At 42.0% G+C, this 13,833-nt stretch overlaps 1 protein-coding gene and 1 long non-coding RNA gene across 2 annotated transcripts in view; one reads left to right on the forward strand and one right to left on the reverse strand.

Annotated features, from left to right (window-relative positions):
• Positions 1–13,833, reverse strand: part of LOC139549488 (neprilysin-like) — a 124,282-nt gene that overhangs the window by 56,392 nt on the left and 54,057 nt on the right. The window lies entirely within an intron of this gene.
• Positions 6,116–12,170, forward strand: LOC139549487 (uncharacterized). The gene is made up of 2 exons (XR_011669890.1): positions 6,116–6,640; positions 10,176–12,170. It is a non-coding gene; the product is annotated as an uncharacterized lncRNA (long non-coding RNA).

Below are 13,833 nucleotides of genomic sequence, written 5' to 3' on the forward strand. Positions count from 1 at the left end.
TCAACTGTAAACTAAGCTAAAATAGAGGACTGAGAGAGTCTTTCATATTTCCATCCATATACATCTGTCTACCATTATTCAGACTCAACTTGGATGAAGAATATCTAGGATTTTCATCACGTGCACCGCAGGGTCTCTTTAACAGATGGTAAATGTTCTACACCGCAGGGTCTCTTTAACAGATGGTAAATGTTCTACACTGTGGGGTCTCTTTAACAGATGGTAAATGTTCTACACTGTGGGGTCTCTTTAACAGATGGTAAATGTTCTACACTGTAGGGGCTCTTTAACAGATGGTAAATATTCTACACTGTAGGTTCTCTTTAACAGATGGTAAATGTTCTACACTGTGGGGTCTCTTTAACAGATGGTAAATATTCTACACTGTAGGGTCTCTTTAACAGATGGTAAATGTTCTACACTGTGGGGTCTCTTTAACAGATGGTAAATGTTCTACACCGTAGGGTCTCTTTAACAGATGGTAAATGTTCTACACCGTAGGGTCTCTTTAACAGATGGTAAATGTTCTACACTGTGGGGTCTCTTTAACAGATGGTAAATGTTCTACACCGTAGGGACTCTTTAACAGATGGTAAATGTTCTACACGGTGGGGTCTCTTTAACAGATGGTAAATGTTCTACACCGCAGGGTCTCTTTAACAGATGGTAAATGTTCTACACTGCAGGGTCTCTTTAACAGATGGTAAATGTTCTACACTGTGGGGTCTCTTTAACAGATGGTAAATGTTCTACACCGCAGGGTCTCTTTAACAGATGGTAAATGTTCTACACTGTGGGGTCTCTTTAACAGATGGTAAATGTTCTACACTGTAGGGTCTCTTTAACAGATGGTAAATGTTCTACACTGTGGGGTCTCTTTAACAGATGGTAAATGTTCTACACTGTGGGGTCTCTTTAACAGATGGTAAATGTTCTACACTGTAGGGTCTCTTTAACAGATGGTAAATGTTCTACACTGTAGGATATCTTTAACAGATGGTAAATGTTCTACACTGTAGGGGCTCTTTAACAGATGGTAAATGTTCTACACCGCAGGGTCTCTTTAACAGATGGTAAATGTTCTACACTGTAGGGGCTCTTTAACAGATGGTAAATGTTCTACACTGTAGGGGCTCTTTAACAGATGGTAAATGTTCTACACTGTAGGGGCTCTTTAACAGATGGTAAATATTCTACACTGTAGGGTCTCTTTAACCTCTATGGGATGGGTGTTTGTAAACCGGGACGGTTGTTGCTAAGGTGCGCTATTGTGACTAGAATGACGTTGTAAACAACAGCCAACTTTCCGGGACATAGACATGTCTTACATGGGCAGAAAGCTTAAATTATTGTTAATCTAACTGTAGGGTCCAATTAGCAGTAGCTATTACAGTGAAAAAATACCATGCTATGGTTTGATGGCATGATAAAAAAAATGTAATCATGGCATCTGGTTTGACACATTCACCTCTGAAGGTAAATAATGTACTTATATTCAGTAATCTTGTTCTGATTTGTCATCCTGAGGGTCCCAGAGATAAAATGTTGCATAGTTTTGATTGATAAAATCATTTTTTATGTTAAATTGTAGGAATTGGGGTCTACAGTTTGACCCCAATGCTGTCTCTGGCTCCACACCCACCATGTCCGACCATCTAGATATCTGAACGCTAATTGTATAAATGTATAAGCCATTTCTGGCCGAGTGTAAACAAAAAAAATGTATTACCATAAAAATGTTGTATGTTCTCTATAGTTATGTACCAATTCAGCACATTTGGGCAAACTCCTGGCACAAAATATTGTGCAGTAGTGTAATTCTTCACTGGATCCGTCTGAAACTTTGCACACAAACTGCTACCATCTGGTGGTCAAACTCTAAATTACACCTAGACTCCTATCTGAAAGTATGGCATTTCTCTTGCATTTCAAAGAAGATAGAAAAATATTTTTAAAAGCATTTTTTTTCTTCTTTGTATTATCTCTTACCAGATCTAATGTGTTATATTCTCATAAATAAATTTCACATTTCCAGAAACTTCAAAGTGTTTCCTTTCAAATGGTAATAATATGCATATCCTTTCTTCAGGTCCTGAGCTACAGGTAGTTAGATTTGGGTATGTCATTTTAGGCGAAAATGTTTAAAAAAGGCTACGATCCTTATTAACAGACCATAAATGTCAGACAACCCCCTCTGGCCTTCCACCTGGTCAACCTGCTCAGGATTCCTCTGCCCTTCCACTTGGTCAACCTGCTCAGGATTCCTCTGCCCTTCCACCTGGTCAACCTGCTCAGGATTCCTCTGCCCTTCCACTTGGTCAACCTGCTCAGGATTCCTCTGCCCTTCCACCTGGTCAACCTGCTCAGGATTCCTCTGCCCTTCCACCTGGTCAACCTGCTCAGGATTCCTCTGGCCTTCCACCTGGTCAACCTGCTCAGGATTCCTCTGGCCTTCCACCTGGCCAACCTGCTCAGGATTCCTCTGCCCTTCCACCTGGCCAACCTGCTCAGGATTCCTCTGGCCTTCCACCTGGTCAACCTGCTCAGGATTCCTCTGCCCTTCCACTTGGTCAACCTGCTCAGGATTCCTCTGCCCTTCCACCTGGTCAACCTGCTCAGGATTCCTCTGGCCTTCCACCTGGTCAACCTGCTCAGGATTCCTCTACCCTTCCACCTGGTCAACCTGCTCAGGATTCCTCTGGCCTTCTACCTGGTCAACCTGCTCAGGATTCCTCTGCCCTTCCACTTGGTCAACCTGCTCAGGATTCCTCTGCCCTTCCACTTGGTCAACCTGCTCAGGATTCATCTGGCCTTCCACCTGGTCAACCTGCTCAGGATTCCTCTGGCCTTCCACCTGGTCAACCTGCTCAGGATTCCTCTGCCCTTCCACCTGGTCAACCTGCTCAGGATTCCTCTGCCCTTCCACCTGGTCAACCTGCTCAGGATTCATCTGGCCTTCCACCTGGTCAACCTGCTCAGGATTCCTCTGGCCTTCCACCTGGTCAACCTGCTCAGGATTCCTCTGCCCTTCCACCTGGTCAACCTGCTCAGGATTCCTCTGGCCTTCCACCTGGTCAACCTGCTCAGGATTCCTCTGGCCTTCCACCTGGCCAACCTGCTCAGGATTCCTCTGCCCTTCCACCTGGTCAACCTGCTCAGGATTCCTCTGGCCTTCCACCTGGTCAACCTGCTCAGGATTCCTCTGCCCTTCCACTTGGTCAACCTGCTCAGGATTCCTCTGCCCTTCCACCTGGTCAACCTGCTCAGGATTCCTCTGGCCTTCCACCTGGTCAACCTGCTCAGGATTCCTCTACCCTTCCACCTGGTCAACCTGCTCAGGATTCCTCTGGCCTTCTACCTGGTCAACCTGCTCAGGATTCCTCTGCCCTTCCACTTGGTCAACCTGCTCAGGATTCCTCTGCCCTTCCACTTGGTCAACCTGCTCAGGATTCATCTGGCCTTCCACCTGGTCAACCTGCTCAGGATTCATCTGGCCTTCCACCTGGTCAACCTGCTCAGGATTCCTCTGCCCTTCCACCTGGTCAACCTGCTCAGGATTCCTCTGGCCTTCCACCTGGTCAACCTGCTCAGGATTCCTCTGGCCTTCCACCTGGCCAACCTGCTCAGGATTCCTCTGCCCTTCCACCTGGCCAACCTGCTCAGGATTCCTCTGGCCTTCCACCTGGTCAACCTGCTCAGGATTCCTCTGCCCTTCCACTTGGTCAACCTGCTCAGGATTCCTCTGCCCTTCCACCTGGTCAACCTGCTCAGGATTCCTCTGGCCTTCCACCTGGTCAACCTGCTCAGGATTCCTCTACCCTTCCACCTGGTCAACCTGCTCAGGATTCCTCTGGCCTTCTACCTGGTCAACCTGCTCAGGATTCCTCTGCCCTTCCACTTGGTCAACCTGCTCAGGATTCCTCTGCCCTTCCACTTGGTCAACCTGCTCAGGATTCATCTGGCCTTCCACCTGGTCAACCTGCTCAGGATTCATCTGGCCTTCCACCTGGTCAACCTGCTCAGGATTCCTCTGGCCTTCCACCTGGTCAACCTGCTCAGGATTCCTCTGCCCTTCCACCTGGTCAACCTGCTCAGGATTCCTCTGGCCTTCCACCTGGTCAACCTGCTCAGGATTCCTCTGGCCTTCCACCTGGCCAACCTGCTCAGGATTCCTCTGCCCTTCCACCTGGCCAACCTGCTCAGGATTCCTCTGGCCTTCCACCTGGTCAACCTGCTCAGGATTCCTCTGCCCTTCCACTTGGTCAACCTGCTCAGGATTCCTCTGCCCTTCCACCTGGTCAACCTGCTCAGGATTCCTCTGGCCTTCCACCTGGTCAACCTGCTCAGGATTCCTCTACCCTTCCACCTGGTCAACCTGCTCAGGATTCCTCTGGCCTTCTACCTGGTCAACCTGCTCAGGATTCCTCTGCCCTTCCACTTGGTCAACCTGCTCAGGATTCCTCTGCCCTTCCACTTGGTCAACCTGCTCAGGATTCATCTGGCCTTCCACCTGGTCAACCTGCTCAGGATTCATCTGGCCTTCCACCTGGTCAACCTGCTCAGGATTCCTCTGCCCTTCCACCTGGTCAACCTGCTCAGGATTCATCTGCCCTTCCACCTGGTCAACCTGCTCAGGATTCATCTGGCCTTCCACCTGGTCAACCTGCTCAGGATTCCTCTGGCCTTCCACCTGGTCAACCTGCTCAGGATTCCTCTGCCCTTTGTAGGAGTAAATGAGATGTATAGGACAGCACATAGATGTATAAAATGGCTGAACATTAAAAATAGATCACAGTAATGAAAGGGAGACACATGGTCTGCTGACCTGACACTAATGAAAGGGAGAGAACACATGGTCTGCTGACCTGACACTAATGATAAAGAGATTCATAGTCAGCTGCTTCTAAACAGAGGTTTATAAGACAGAATCTGCTGATTCCAATAAAGGCAAACAAAACAAAGAGTACATTGACACATTATGCTGACACACTAAAGATAGAGGGATCCATAGTCAGCTGCTTCTAAAAAGAAGGCCTATAGGGCTGAATCTGCTGATTCCAATAAAGGCAAACAAAACAAAGAGTACATTGACACATTATGCTGACACACTAGGATGGAGGGTCCGGCCACCATTGTAGTCTAGCTGAGAGCAGATGTGGGCGTTATTGGGCGTGAACAAGCGGGAAGCTTGAACTAGAGGATAGTGGTGGCGAATGACTTGAGAAGGGAGACTTCATTTGCATAAGGGATGGACATAGTGCTATGTGTGTATAAATATAGGAGCTAAGGCTCTGGGAAAGGGGGGTGTTCCACGGGGTGTGTTCCGCGGGGACATACCAGTGGGCTGCACAGTTGTAATAAAGAGCATGATTGAATTTACAAGTTCTGATAAGCGTTGTATTTGAAATGATTTTCCACGACATAATTGGCGAGCATGCCAGGAGCTGATAGGGACTGGGACGTTCTTGGCTGATGATGGGTTCTTTGGACAATCTAACAAACAGAGGTGGCCGCCCAACTAGACGGTAAGCAAGTTCTTACAATAGTTGAAATGTTTGTGTAAGATTGCTTCAGAGATACTGTCTCAGCGAGAGGAGCGCCACGTAAGTCTCTCTTTCAAATTTCCTAAAATGAAACCAGTAAATACAAAAGAACTTTTAAATTCAATGAATTTGCATGTATGTGTAATTTGGGGAATGGTATTAAATATAAATGTATGCGCATGTATAGAGAATGAGTGAATAGGTTTATTTGAACTGGAACTGTGAACTTTGCTTGTGTCAGGTGTTTGGCTGGGGGGAGCGGGCATTTGTTCTGGTTGGACTGCTCGAGACAGGTTCATGTGTCTGGTTTGATTGGGGGAGTTGTTCCGTCTGATTCTGCTTGGCCGGTCTCGACCGTTTCGGGATCTGTTTTGGGATGTGCGTAAACACACCTCAGTCAACCTGAGCGGGCGACTCGTGTCGGGTGTGTGTGATTCGGACTGCCCCTCTCGTCGGACCATTCATTTTGAGCAGCCTTGTGTGGGCTGATCGGCGCAACTGTTTGTACTCTCTAGTTGAGCGGCTGGGCTCAGGCGCAGGGCTACAACTAGTAGCTGATACGGTCAAAGCATAAATCAGTAGGTTGTAGGAAAACGTTGGCCCGATTGTGCGGCGTTCAACTGCAAAAGTAGCTTATACAGTCAAAGCATAAATCAGTAGGTTGTAGGAAAACGTTGGCCCGATTGTGCGGCGTTCAACTGCAAAAGTAGCTTATACAGTCAAAGCATAAATCAGTAGGTTGTAGGAAAACGTTGGCCCGATTGTGCGGCGTTCAACTGCAAAAGTAACTTATACGGTCAAAGCATAAATCAGTAGGTTGTAGGAAAACGTTGGCCCGATTGTGCGGCGTTCAACTGCAAAAGTAACTTATACGGTCAAAACATAAATCAGTAGTTAAATAAATATTCATAGTTTCCGCTCTGAAAAGAGGACTGTATGAGTGAAGTAGTAGGTGCAGGAAAAACGTTGGCCCGATTGTGCGGCGTTCAAATGCAAAAGAAATCCTGCGAATAAAAAACCGCTCTGTCTAGCTACCAGGGTTTGGTAATTCAGTAGGTCACGCCACAATACTACTCTAATAATAGAAGAAAAGATAAGTATTGGGGGTTGAATAGGATATGAAGACAAGCTGATCCGATTAGACAGTAGTCTCGTCATATTGTAGAAGTCTAGGCTTATGTAGGAGGAAGTGAATTAAGTCAATAAAGAAAGACTGAGTTGTTTTGAGGTAAAAACAAAGGGATTGAATGAACGGATGAAACATAAAAGGATGAATGATAATGTTGTAAGAAATGAGTAGATCTGTGTAAAAATAGAAGATTAGGAAGGAAAGACAAGTTGTGTGTATGTGTAGGCAGAACGTCCAGGAGAGGGAGCGCGCAGCTCTCCTGTGACAGAGTAGAGTTGATGAAGGGTGTCGTTAACTGCTATTAGGCAGAGGGAAAGAAGTTAAGAAACATCGAAGTAAAATAAGTTATAAGCAAGGATAAAAACACTGATGTGATAAAGTAGTAAGCGACCATAGTAAAATTACTAAAAAGGTATCAAAATAAATAATGAATAAAAATAATTAAAGAGGAGTTAACCGAATAGTATAATATGAATAGAACAGTGTGGTAACAAAACAGAAAGTAGAATCGTTGATAAAATGAAATTGTACTATAAAGTTAAAAACGAATCTAGGTTAGTTAAGATAAATAGTGATAAATAGTGAAATTCAGGACAGATTAAGGATTCACGAACGGTGTAACAAAGGAAGAGGAAAAAACAGGCCGTCGATCACTCTGTGTCTACAGAAGCTACGGTCTAAAAATAGCCTGAAGGACAGAGACCAGAATATGAGAGGTTGGTTTCACTAAAACCGTGAATCAGGAATTAAACAGTAAAATGGGATAAAAGATGTGACAAATGAGTTATTAATTGGAAAGGAGATTGGCTCTACCTCGGAAAAATAGTAAATAAAAGGTGTATAAATACATGGGAGTATTTAGGAAAAATAAATAAATAAATAGTCGCATGGGACCAAAATGTGAAGCTCGATTTGCAGGCGTTCTGATGTCAACATTCTATCTTCAGAAAATACATTACTATAAAAGACAAATGTGGTTCCACTCGTCCTCGCAGACGTGCGGGTGATTAGTGGAACTATTGCCAATATCTAAAAACGAATTAGAAAATAGCTCCCTGTTTTGAATATGGTTATAGCGAATATGGGGAAAATTAGTGTAAGGTGACACTAGAACTTAGTGCGGTAGCAGGAAATGCCGATATACGAGAGTTTATTTCCTTGTCAAAATAACAAACAACTAATCGGTTTGAGGTTAGTGTGAATGGAATTTTTACTTGGCGGTGTATTGTTTCTGAGCGAACAATGAGTGGTTCATAGAGATTACAGTTTATATGTGGTCAAGAAGAAGTATTAGTTCACGTTTGACTTGACATATAGTAGAGTGCAGATGGAATTTTAATTGTTAGACATTCTATACCGTCATTCTCTGAAAAATGTTAAGACGTTTATGGAATAAAAACTATTTGCAGATTAAAAGCTGACGTTGTGAAATTAACGATATGTATACTTTCTTTTCCAGGAAAAAAAAGGGTTTAATCTTCTCTGGTCAAAATATCATTGGAGACTGTATTACTGTGGAAAGCAGTTAATTAAAGTAAGCTGCTATAAAAATATCTGGATAAGGCTAAAAAATGGAGTTCTGGATAAGTGAGTCCAGTCCCTGTGTGCTATTGGCTATGGTTTACTAGTAAGTGCACCATGTACTGGGAATGAATATACATTAGTAGATTTATTGGAAGGGCTTTTTCCATTTCAGTATCAATTTGGGTATGCAGAATGATGGAATTATTTTTTGAAAAATGTATTTAAGTTGTTCCTAAAGAAAGGGGAGTGGAAACATTTTAATGGTGTCAAAATGCCCTGATTCCTAAGAATTTCCTGTGAAAGACTGATCACCTTTTACTAGAAATTGTTGGAACAGGTGGGATTTACTTATAAAATGATTAAAAGACACCAGACTCTATTCAAACTGTATAATTGCTTTGAAAATCTATTATGTCCCTGGGAAAATTATGAAGAGTTGTACCCTTAAATTGAATAAGTTATTCGGAATAGGTTTATTTTTGTTTTTTTGATATAACATGTGTTCATAGGTAAAATTATCAGTTCCCTGGGGTTCTGGTCTTTGGGTAAATACACAAATGTGCTTTGTTCATTCTGCATATAAAAAGTGATGTACGTTACTCCTAAGGGTTTATTGGAGTGTGGGTTTCTGTGAGGGTTTTGTTGATAAATACATCATCTGTAATTCATCTGAGAGATCACCAGTAGAATAAGGGAGTTGTCATAAAAGGTGACGTCAGAATGCTTTAAGGCATGGGAGAGAATATCACCACAAGTGGGTGTGGAGATCATACCCACCCTAATCGACTGAATAGTGAGGGATAACTGTGTCTGATGACCTGTGAACTGTATCAAATAATAGACATGTTGAAATGATATGGGCCAGGGTGAATTATGAATTAAAGGAATTGGGGTACTGACTTTTTATTATCAGGCCACTCATGAGAGAAACTGAGACAAAAGGGCTATTGGGAAAATAGATAGTACTGGTATTTAAAGTGTTTAGTATAAATGTTAATTATTAAAGGGATGTTGTGTATTGAATAGATAAGGTCAAATTTGAGTTAAAGTAAACACTAAGGATTGTTATCATGAATATTGGGTTGGAAAATGTATAAAATAAAAAATATAACTGTTTAGTTATTTGGATATAGAACTGTTTAACGTTAATAGGCTTAGGGAAGCTCTGGAAACTAATCCTGAGACAAGGAGGTTGACAGAACTTACAGAATTTTAGATTAAAGGTTTTTTGTTTCTTTCGTTTTATAATGTCATTGGAATTGGGATGATAAAATGTAATGTTCAATTGAATAAATAGGTAGTCTGTTGTGCGAAGATACCCATGAATGAAGAAGAAAGAGACCAACAATAACATTGGCATAGAATGAAACGGATGGACGTTTTCCATTACATTACAAATAGTGGTAATATTGCAAATGTGCAATTATTATTATTATTATTATTATTATTATTTTTTTTTTTTTATTATTATTTTTTTTTTTTTTTCTCTTTTTCTCGTTTGGTCAATTTATTTTTGTTTTGAGGAACATAAGGTTGTGTATATGTTCCTGAGGAGGGACTGATATAAATGATATATAAATTGACTTAAGGATGTTTTAAGTATGTATCAAACAATGGCAGTTATGGGTTAGGGGACTTATAAATGAAGGTAATGGTAGTAAAGGGGTGTTATTTCTAGAAACTATGTATAAAAATAGAGATAATTCACAGAAAAGGACAGACAGCTGGCTGTGTAAAATATAGGGACAATTCTAAAAGTAAATAGAACAATTCACATATCTAAAGATATGGTAAAAAGAATAAGTGGTGGCATTTTGAACATTAGAGCAAAAGTTTAAGAAACTTATGACATAGTTTTGTTAGGATTGGATATTAATCCAACTGGAAAACGCTTGAATGATTATATGTTATTTTACAGCAGTTGTTGTAGGGACCATCATTTGACTATCATTATGAATATTTCTGTGGCAGGAGGCCAGGTATTTGAGGCAGAATGGTTACATAGGGCTGTTATTAAAAATTAAGATTTAGTGATTTTGCTATAAGAAGGAAGTCTGTTGTCAGGGAATAACCCATGTGTTAGTGTGTATGTCCTCAGGAAAAAACAGCCAGAAATGGAAGGGCTTGGGCTGCATTCTGGAGACTGAGTGTACATCAAGATACACCAGGCTGGTGGTATACTTCTTACAACACTGCAGTGGTAAAATTCTTCATGTCTCTCTTTGGTGGGTGCATAAGTCTCACGAGGAGTAAGGTCCAGTTGAATAATGGATGAGCTTGAAAACACTATGACAGAGGATGTGGAATCAGAGAGAGAAAGAGAGAGAGACTAGATTCCACTATAGACATACTGGGTTGAGTTTGGGGGTTACTTGTTTCATTTTTTAATACATCATGTGAAAAATAATAGATGATAGGATATTATACTCTAAACAAACATGTTAAAGGGATTGATATGAAAGCATAAACAGTGTTGAATTAATTCAAGAAGAGATAATGTTAATTGTAGGTTATGCACATGATTATCAGTTAAAATGGAGCAGATGGGAAACTAAGTAAAAATTGACATGATTTGGGAACACCTCTCAGAACCTGGGGCCGAAAGGGGAAGACTGGGTGGAAGCATGAGGAAGCTTTTTAGGGCTTTTATTTTTGTGGAGTCCAGCAGAAAAGTATCCTGGAGGCATAGAGACAGGTAAAGAGAGAGTGGGAATTGTCATGGTCTCAGATTTCAGTTTGCATGAATATATTTATGCATAACACATAACATTGTCAATGCTGTTATGTTTTGTCTGTTGTTTTCCAAGTCTTATGTTTAGGAAACCAGAAGGAGAGGGGTTCGCCAGCTTCAGCTGGAATGTCTGTTTGTTGTGTGATGAGTGATGGAAGTAAGAGGATGTATGGTGCAATCTTAGAACAGAGGCCATAAGTCTCTAAGTATGAATGCTTCACAGAAAGAAGGCAGAAACCTGAACCAGGATGAGAGGTTCTACGTCTGATGATCCAAGGGGACCAGAAGGACTTCTCCCAGTGATACCAGGAGATCTAGTCCACGTTCAAGTGTTCCGGAGGAAGTGGGATCAACCGAGGAGAGAAGGACCCTAGGAGGTGGCCAAAGCAACAAGAACGGCCGTCCAAGTGAAAGGAAGCCAGACGTGGTACCATCTGAACCACTGCAGCTGAGTCCCAACAGAGAGAAGGATACAACCACATATAGATGAGGACACAGAGGATGCTGATTCACCAGGAGGGAGCCCGGAGGGAGCAGGAGCAGCGGAAACGATTGAGACGCCAGGGAGGAGCCAAGAAAACAGCAAATGAAGTGAAAGCCAAAATACGACAAGTGCACTGACTAATGCACCCATAAGAGGAGGAGAGGCCTCACAAGGAACAGAATGAGAAGATCTTTTCTCTAAAAATTGAAACCTTCCAGATGGAAGTTAAGTCCGGCCTGAGGAGGGAGCCTCAGGTGAAGAAAGAGGAGGAAAAGTCCTGCAAGCTGAAGAAAATGGGGATTTCCTCACAATTGACTTTTACATTTTTGAATGGTCTCCTTTACAGACAATTGATGTTAGAACAACAAAAGAATAATGACATTGACATAACAGAAGTAACAGTGAATGCTAGTATAGAAACAACAGACTAATGCACAATCAAGATGTATGGTGGAAGCAGGAAAAGAAGAAAGGAATCAGCCGAACAATCCAAAAAGACTGACAAGGTTAGAATCTCTGTTCCACCTCAATTTATAACAGAAGCAGGAGAACTGAAGTCTATCTCAATCATAAGGATCAAACCCTTACTGGAGATGGCCCTCTGTGAATGGACACATCACCAAACAAAGGGACAAGTCGTTTGGGACCCGAAAGGATGTGACCTGACATTAATCAAAGAGAAAGACGAGAGGGTGCTCATCATGAATCAGATTGAACCAGTTGAAGGTGAAGAATTAATAGTTGAAATAACAAGAACAACAGTGACCGAAGGGAGTAGCACCACGGTCATTAAGATTGATCCTACCCCTGCATCTGAACAGGAAGAACCTGTGACAACAACAAGGGTGGCGGCTGCTGTGACGACCACAGTAGCTACCGCTAAGATGACATCGACCTCCCTTACCAAGCAGATCACTGTACCCACAAAGCATCCTGAGACATCAGAGTCAGGAGAGTTTTTTACTGACATTTGGAACTTTCTGATAAAAGTTAATGATCTACCTCAAGATAAGAACATTGTAAAAGCGACAGAATTAGATATATCAGAATCAGAACCACTCAAGGACACCACACGAGAAGAAGTAGTGAAGAACGAGTGGTACAAATGGGCTAAGTATATGGCAAACAAACACAGAATGGACAATTGTATTTTGTGTAGAAAATCACCTTTGTCTGATCTTGTAATAGTCTCTGAACCAGCATCATTTAAAAACTGTGTAAGTTGGAAAAATGACCATTGTACCAATAGAAAGTATTCTATTTCCTTGTGTGACATAGAATATAGGATTGCTCTGGGTAAGCACTAGGGGTAAAACTATGTTGAATAAGACCATGTTGGGAGACAATGATTGTGATACCTATAACATTAGAACTGAATTAACTGTACCTCAATTAGACAGAGGTACCGTGGTTAAAGGAAAATATGAATGTTTTTACAGCCATGACACCGAAGGAATTGATGTAGGAAACACCACTGTAGAATGTGATACTATTTGGGTGCTAGAGACTACGGGAGTACGTAGAAATAATGATAAAAGGTTGATAATGAATAGATAAGGGTTGTGTGGTAAAATAACTCAGGTTGCATCATCTCTTACTATGTTGAAAAATCAAGACAGAGGTATTGCTGATTGTTCTTTCCACACATCCAGAAACTAACTGTTGAATGTATTGCATAATGACTGGAGTGGTCTTTGTGCCTTAGTTGGAACAATTCAACAGGTTACCATTGTTAAATCACCCCATGATGACTGTGTTGATCCTAGGGTTGAAAGGGCGTATGAGAAAGACCCTGAGGTATACCTTGATACAATTGGACAGCCTAGAGGTGTACCTCGAGAGTTCAAGGCAAGAGATGAAGTTCAATCAGGATTTGGAATCTATATTTTTGTGGATAACACCAAATAAAAACTTAGAGTGGATTAATTATATATATTATAACCAACAGAGATTCATTAACTATACTGACTCAGCTCTAACAGCATTGGGGAAACAGGTACAGGCTACCAGTAAAATGACTTGGCAAAATAGACAGGTTAAGGCAAATGCTGGGTTTGACCCTCATGTTTGGGATTGGTTGGATCTAGCATTAGGAAAGTGGGGAGCTATGTTTGCTAGGATGGCTATTATGCTGGGAGGAGGGTTATTGGCTCTGGGTATTGTATTTTGTTGTGTTTTACCCTTGGTAAAATCACTTGTGGTCCAGACAACAGTTAAACAGATGTCTGTAAGGAGAGTTGACCCTCCTGTGATAATTAGTCCTGTACCTGGGAGACCAGGTCAGTATACTGACAAAAATGGATAGCCCTGCAATGTGGATGGTGGACTCTAGACTGCCCGTTTGGTAATCCAAATTGTCTACATGGAGTGGTGCAGGGAGGTGGTTATGCTTGCCATGATTTTCGTAAGGATGGTCTACCTG

Source organism: Salvelinus alpinus, chromosome 22, assembly GCF_045679555.1.
Source record: "Salvelinus alpinus chromosome 22, SLU_Salpinus.1, whole genome shotgun sequence".
In the NCBI taxonomy this organism is placed as follows: Eukaryota; Metazoa; Chordata; class Actinopteri; order Salmoniformes; family Salmonidae; genus Salvelinus; species Salvelinus alpinus.